Raw genomic sequence first — 7,712 nt, 5'->3', positions numbered from 1 at the left:
CCATGGTAATTGACATTGACCCTCACCTCACACCATTAAAGCCATTACACACCAGTGTCTTCAGCTACAGGTGAGTCCCTCTGGTCTACTCTAGAACGGTGAATGATTTGATTGTTTCCTGTAATAGCACTGGTGGCCAGAGCTGCAGTGAGGGCATGAGTGCACAGGTCTCCCATGTCCAGAAGACACTATTGCAATTCCCATCCCTTCTTTCAGACTCTCTGACTCTTAGGGAGAACAGACTATGATAAAGGTTCTTCAATTAGGAGTGAGAACCAAGCACTCATTTATTTATTTTCTAAACTTTGATCAGTTATGTATGTCTGTTTAATTAATCATTCCATTAATGGCATTAATATTTATATTTATTTCTTATTTTGCATCTCTCTAACTGAATTTCTTTCAATCTTTAAATTAACTTTCCCTTCATTACCAATTAGCATTGGAATGACATATTGTAGTAGACCTAAAAATTTCTTCAAAAGAGTCCAACATCAACTCTGAAACCTGGAAACAAATCCTTTTATGGAATCTTATAACTGTAATAATGGAGGAATTACATAATGTTATTTATTATGATCAGATAATATGCAAGAATGGTTATGAAAAGGAAGAAAAAATGACAGGTTTCCCTTTTACTACAGTACTTTAGTAATTACATTTGTGGATACACTGTATATATAATTGTTCCAATGGGAAAAAAATTCTTCTAGGAGATAAGAGAAATGGGAAAAGAAAAGGGAGAAAGAGAGAGAAGAATGAGAACAAGAAAACAGACAACCTCCAGGAAATTCAAAACAAACAGCTGCCTGATGCCTCAAGAAATGAAAATCAAAATATGCTCATTGTTTTTAGAGAGTTGCGTTTTAGTTATATTATGCAACATCATATTCATAATGGTGTTTGTTTTTTAATAACAAGAAGAAACTATTTTATGTGTTCCCCATGGGTATTCTTAGATATATAGAAGTTTGTCCATAGATCAACCAGCTAAAAAGGCTTGTGGAAGTAAATTATGCCTGAAAATTATTTTTAAATGTTTAATTGACAAATAGTAATAGGTTAGTACTCTGCGGTCTCTTTGAAATTAATCACTAAATACTGCTATGTATGTTCAGGTTTGAATGATGAATAATGTAAATTGATTATTACTAGCACCTAAATAAATCAGTGTAAGAATGAATGAACACATAAGAAATGAGATTTCAAGGAAGGCAAACTATGAAAATATCCCTATTTGGAGATGATGAAATAGTATACGTAGTGACCCCAAAAATTCCACCAGAGAACTCCGGCAGCTGATAAATAACTTCAGCTAAGTGTCGTGATATAAGTAACTCAAACAAAACAGTAGCCCTCTTCTACTCAAGGATAAACAAGCTAAGACAGAAAGGAGGGAATAGTCACAAATAATATGAAATACCTGGGTGTGACTCTAACCAAGCAAATGAAAGATCTGTCTGACAAGCATGTCAAGTCGCTGAAGAAAGAAATTGAAGAAGGTCTTAGAAAATGGAAAGGTCTCACATGCTCATAGATTGGCAGGAGTAATATTGGAAAAAAAATGGCCATCTTGCCAAAAGAAATCTACAGGTTCAATACAATCCCCATCAAAATTCTAATTCAATTCTTTAGAGAATTAGAAACCAATTTGCAGATTCTTTTGGAAAAGCCAAACACCAAGTATAACAAAAACTAGTCTCAACAATAAAAGAACTTTTGCAGGAATCACCATCCCTGACTTCAAGCTGTATTACAGAGAAATCGTGATAAAAACTGCATGGTATTGGTTCTGAAGCAGGAAGGCTGATAAATGGAATAGATTGAAGATGCAGAGATGAAGCCATATACCTATGGTCATTTCATCTTTGACAAAGGAGGTTTCATTCTTTTTTAGAACGGAAAACAAAATATCCATGAGAGTAAATACAGGGACAAATAGTGGAGCAGGGACTGGAAAAGGGGTCACTCAGACACTGCCCCACCTCTATCCATGGCATATGCAGCCACCAAACCCAGTCACTATTGCTGATGACAAGAAGTACTTGCAGACAGGAGCCAGATATGGGTGTCTCCTGAGAGGCTCTGCCAAAGCCTTAGTGACACAGATGAGGATTGTTGCAGCTAAGGAATGGACTGAACAAGGCACCACAATTGAGGAGTTAAGAGAAAAGAATGAAGGAGCTGAAGGATTTGCAAAGCCGGAAGAAGAACAATGATATCAACCAACCAAACCTCACCTGAGCTCCCAGGCACTAAACCACCAATGAGTACACTCACATATATGGCAGAGGGTGTCATTGTCCAAAAATCAATGGGAGGAAAAGCCCTTGGTCTTGTGAAGGCTTGTTTCCCCATGTAGGCTAATACCAGGCCATTGAGTTTGGAGTGGTTGGTAGGGAATGGGAACATCCTCATAGAAGTGGGACGGTAGGGCGGTTGGTATCAACATTTGAAATGTAAATACATAAAACATCAAAGAAAGATAAAATTATTAAAAAAGAAATATATTTGTTCTTGTCATTGGATGACAAAATAATCTACTTCTAAACAAATGTGTTGTACTTAAAAGATATCTTGTTGCAAGGGTTGTAATTTATTTTGGAAAAAAATGAATAAAAGTCATGAAAAAAGAATGGCAGACTCTAATAAAATGGAAACTTGAGTATTAAGCAGGACTCACTAAATGAGATACAACACAATTGGAAATAATGGGAAAATAAAGTAGAGAACCAAATGTCCTATTTAATTATAAAAATCCATTTATCCATATCTTAGATTTTGACATGATCCAATTTTCCTCCTCTCATATGCACACTAAGAGTCAAGCATTAGATGGCAGCAAGTACCTTCATTCTTTAAATTGCCTTTCTGACATAACCATAAATGGTTTGCTTAATTGAGATATTATTCATTGTTTGTGCATTCAAATTCATCTTGTACATAAATAAAAATTTTGATTTATTTCAAATTTTGAGAAAAAGTGAAATATCTAAAACCAAGAGTGCTTTAATTTTCTTGCATGTCCTTGGTGAAAAATAAAGATACACTTTAAGTGAAAGTTAGAACATAAAGGTGATAGTTCAATGAAAAAGATTACTACAGCAAACTACCCCCTTGGTTTAGTATATTGCAGAAATACCTAAGTCTCTTCTAGGTTATGTTAAAAAATATCTAAGCCATGCTTCAGAGACTGGCAAATCTCTTGAGTTCAAGAATAGCCTGTTCTACAAAGTGAGTTCTGGAACACCCTGGGGCACACAATAAGGTACTGTCTCAAAAACAACAGCAACAGCAGCGACAACAAGGACAATGACAATGTATACTGTTCTTTTAAAAATGCTTCCAAGAAACTTAGATATTAGTTAGGCCTCCATTTTCACAGGAGTGAAAGCAAATAGTGAAAGTGCATCACCCTTGATAGAAATGTCTTTTTCCTCTACTTCTGAATGCTGTGTGTTGCTGGCATAAATGGATAAATACTTAAAAGTGCAGTTTTATTTGTGTCCGTTATTTTAAAAGTCTTTCTTCCGTCTTGTGGCCCGCTTAAAATGGGGACCTAAAGTGCAGTTTTGTTTGGACTTAGATTTTTAACAGTGAAAGGCATTTTTTATATATTAATCTATATTTCTAAAATATTCTGCAATCATACCAGTGCCCTTGGAGTACTTTGGTTACATACATTTTTAAAAATCTGTCATAAAATATAACGTGTAAGAGCTGATGATTTCCTTCACTTACGGCTTGGTCTTTTTTCACATGCCTCAGAATTTTGTAACAGGAGTTTTATCCAAATCACGTGAGAATATCAAAATAACAGATCTAGGTATGGCAGTAAAAGAAACTACACATAAGATTATTTTTGTCTTACACCAAAATTTCAGAGACACAGGTATTATAGTGATTCCATGAAGCAAAACAAAACAAAAGCATATTTTAACCATTCCTGTGATGGAGGTGGGATTTATTACTGTATGGAAGCAGGGCTTATGTCAAAAAAAAGCTTAGTTTCATCAAAACACTTAATTTTATCTGTATAAAAACATTCAGTGCATCAAGGTGTCTCAAATATCTGATAGAACCATGAACCATAACCTACTTTCCCCTTCCAGGAAAGAGGAAAAATATATTTAGGAATACTAAAACTATCCTTAAAGGATAGTTTTATTTCTAGAATATGAAACAGTAAAATACTGTTCATAATTCCTTACCCCTCAGGACAGATAATAATAGATATTCCTAAATGTAACAACAATGACAGCAGCTTGAGGACAAGGAGTTGCTTTGAGGTGTAGGAGATTGGGGGTTAAGATGACAAGGTGTCTGAGAGGAGTGAGGCAGGGCTAATGCTGAGGAATGACACTGCCTATTCATATGGCCGCACAGGGAACAGCCAGGTCAGTCCTGGCATCTGGGCCCTTTCAAGGTTTGGTGTGAGCTCAGAATTGATTGGGAAGAAGTCTTGTTTTTACTGATCTTTCGGGGTCAATGATTCTCCTCATTTGACGTTAGTGTCAGGGAAGTACTTTATGACAAACAAGAGGTTTCAAAAGCCTCCTAGTTTCTGTCAGAACATGTTTTCACACAAGACCTAATTCTTCAGACCTAAATGACAGCCATGTTGCTCATGGTACATTATTTACCCTTATGTTTGAGGAGAATTTCATATGCATCCTGAGGATACTTTATTACTATTTTTCATGATGTTTTATTATACCTTATAAATTGTTTTTTATAAAGAATTTCTTTTTTTATTTTTTAAAAAGAATTTCTTTTATTCTCTCTCTCTCTCTCTCTCTCTCTCTCTCTCTCTCTCTCTCTCTGTGCGTGTGTGTGTGTGTGTGTGTGTGTGTGTGTGTGTGTGTGTGTATGCGCGAATCCCCACAGATGCCAAACATGAGCATAGCATCTCTTGCAGTTGAACTTCTGCTTGTAAGCTGCAGAACATGGATTCTGGAAATCTTATTTAAGTATACGGTACTTCAAACTACCGAGCAATAAAACTCTTCTGCCTGCTAATAGGTTTTAATATTATATAAGAAAATTTGAAAATCAATTGATTTCTTTGTGATGCATCTTTGAAGCATTGAAAGCAGGATACCATATATTCATAGAATAAGTTGAAGTTATCTGTCATATTGTATCCATGAATGAATTTGTAAGTTGATTAGCATTACATTTGTCATGTGTAAAAGCATGCAACACTGTATCAGTTCTATTGACTTTCTCTATGAGACTATTAGAATCATACACTGTATCTTCAATAAAAGGTTAAGCATTGTTTGCTTGTTGATTTTAAAATGATACACTGGGAAGTGCTCATAAGTTCATTTATGAACTTATCAACAACATGTCAGATGGTGGTAGCAACATTTCCACATGCCTTTGCTCTAGATATTATTTGTAGACTTTATATTTCTATTTCAATCATATCTTTCAATGTTTACTGTTTTCTCCTTTATATTGCTGGAATGATGATTATAAATATTTTATGTTTTTTTTTTACAAAATTGGTTATTCTTGTTTTTATTTTTGTCTTTATTCTTTTCTCTATTTTACTTCACTGTCATTCTCTAGTTTTTTTCCTGTAATATCAGTTAGGAAAATAGATCATTTTTATTTAATTTTTTACTCTAATATCTGAATTTTCTATGTAAATTCAGACTCAGTGTAAAATATATTTAAAATATAAGTATATAATATTTCCTAGTACAATTAACTCTTTTGTTATTAACTGGTCTTATATGAATGTTTCAAAGTCAAATTTTCATTGAAAGAGTTGCTCATATGTTAAAGCCTTGTGCTATGGTTACAGTGCTGGTGCTTATGTGTGTGATTATGAATGAGTAATGTCACCAACCCTTTTAAAATATATTTTGCTGTAGGATCTCTCTACTATGACTATATTGGCCTCCACCATCACTGAAGATCAGGCAATGTTTAAACTTGTATTTTGCTGTCCTTAGACTCCAAATTATCTGGAATAATGGCATGTGATAGCAGACTCAATATTTAAGCCAATCAGTAAGTTTCCTATGTAGCCTCTAGTGATAATATTTAGATATTTGGCTCAAGAATGCATTAATTTTTTTGTTTTTCTTTTTTCCAATATTATACTTTTGTCTATCAATTTTCAAAATTAAATATTATATTTTATTAGGTATGTATCATCTTTCTAGTTTAGCCTATTTTTTCAAATAAGGTTATATATTTAATGCCCCATATGATCAATTTTTATATTTGCAAGCTGCAATTTATTTTTAATTTTGCTTCCTCTAATTTCTTATATTTCACTGCTGTTTCAATTGTCTGATTAATAACATATTCTAAAAATGATACTTTAAATGAGTAATATAACATTATTGATAATCTATGAATTCTGTGTCATATTTTCTTTTATATATATATATATATATATATATATATATATATACATATTAGTCCTCAGTAAATAGTATTTAAAGTAGAGACATAGTTCAGAAACCATTGATTTCAATTATCCATGAATGTTCTACAATGCTTTTAATTTTAGAATATTTTATAATTTTATGTCTTTTGTTCTTATATCTGAAGAATATATTTTATACACATTATGGGAATTATTTCTGGACCTATCTTTTCTCAGAAGGATTATTTTGAATGGATGTTTCCTATAAAAAATTTCAACTTGAACTTCATTCTGGTACACTAATATTTGACCAATCAATGCTTTCAGTAAAGTTAGAAAAAAAGCATCTAGTGGAGTTCATTCTACCCTCTGCTCATCAGTCTACCTATGGTTTGCTATGGAGACTTTTTATACTACAAGGCATGTGTTCTCACTCTTCATTTTGTGTTATATCATGAGAGAAATCTGATTGTGCTTTGTATGATATTTCTCTCTACATTTCTCATTTCTCATATCCTACCCTGAATAGTAACATTTCAGCATAAAGCCATGTCCATTGTACTGTTAGGATAGAAACCTTTAGCTTTATGTAATTCAAGGCAGCTGCAGAGCTCTCCATCAAGTTTAGTGCAGAAGTCTAAGGTACCTGCAGTGCTCAGATGTCTCTGAATGTAAATTAGCCTCAAATCTGAGTTTCCAGATTTCCTTCACTTCCAATATGATATGATTCTCATGCTGCTGCATCATACAGGCATGTGCATATGTGTGCATACATGTGTGCATATGTATGTATGCATATATGAGAGAGAGAAGGGGAGAGAGAGGGAGGGAATGAGGTAGAGAGGGAAGGGGAGGGAGGGGGAGAGAGAGAGGATAGAGGAGGGAGAGAGACAGATGGAGAGTATCCATGTGGTGTATATGCATAATATTGTGGCACATATATATGAGTGTATGTATTTGCATACTCACATGCCATGGATCAAGGAGGATCTCGGGTATCTTTCTCTACTGCTTAACTTACATTTGGACAGGATCTCTAACACAAGAAGAAGTTCCTTGTTTCAGTGAGGCTCACTAGGGAGATCATCGGTTTCTGCTCCCTAGTATGGCAATTAGAATCATGAACAGATTCTATATTTGTCCTAGAGATTTGAACACACATTCTCATGCTGGAAAGCAAGCATCCTTGCCCATTAAATTACCTTGCAGCCTTTCTGCAGCTTATGATCACATTGCTTCTTTTTAGGATCTATATTCCCAAATTTCTGCAAGTGACAATATTTATCTACTAATAGGTATTTTATCTTCTCTAGAAGAAAAAGTG

This window comes from Rattus norvegicus, chromosome 2, assembly GCF_021556685.1.
Source record: "Rattus norvegicus strain SHRSP/BbbUtx chromosome 2, alternate assembly SHRSP_T2T, whole genome shotgun sequence".
Classification (NCBI taxonomy): domain Eukaryota; kingdom Metazoa; phylum Chordata; class Mammalia; order Rodentia; family Muridae; genus Rattus; species Rattus norvegicus.
Note: the sequence above shows the minus strand (reverse complement) of the source record.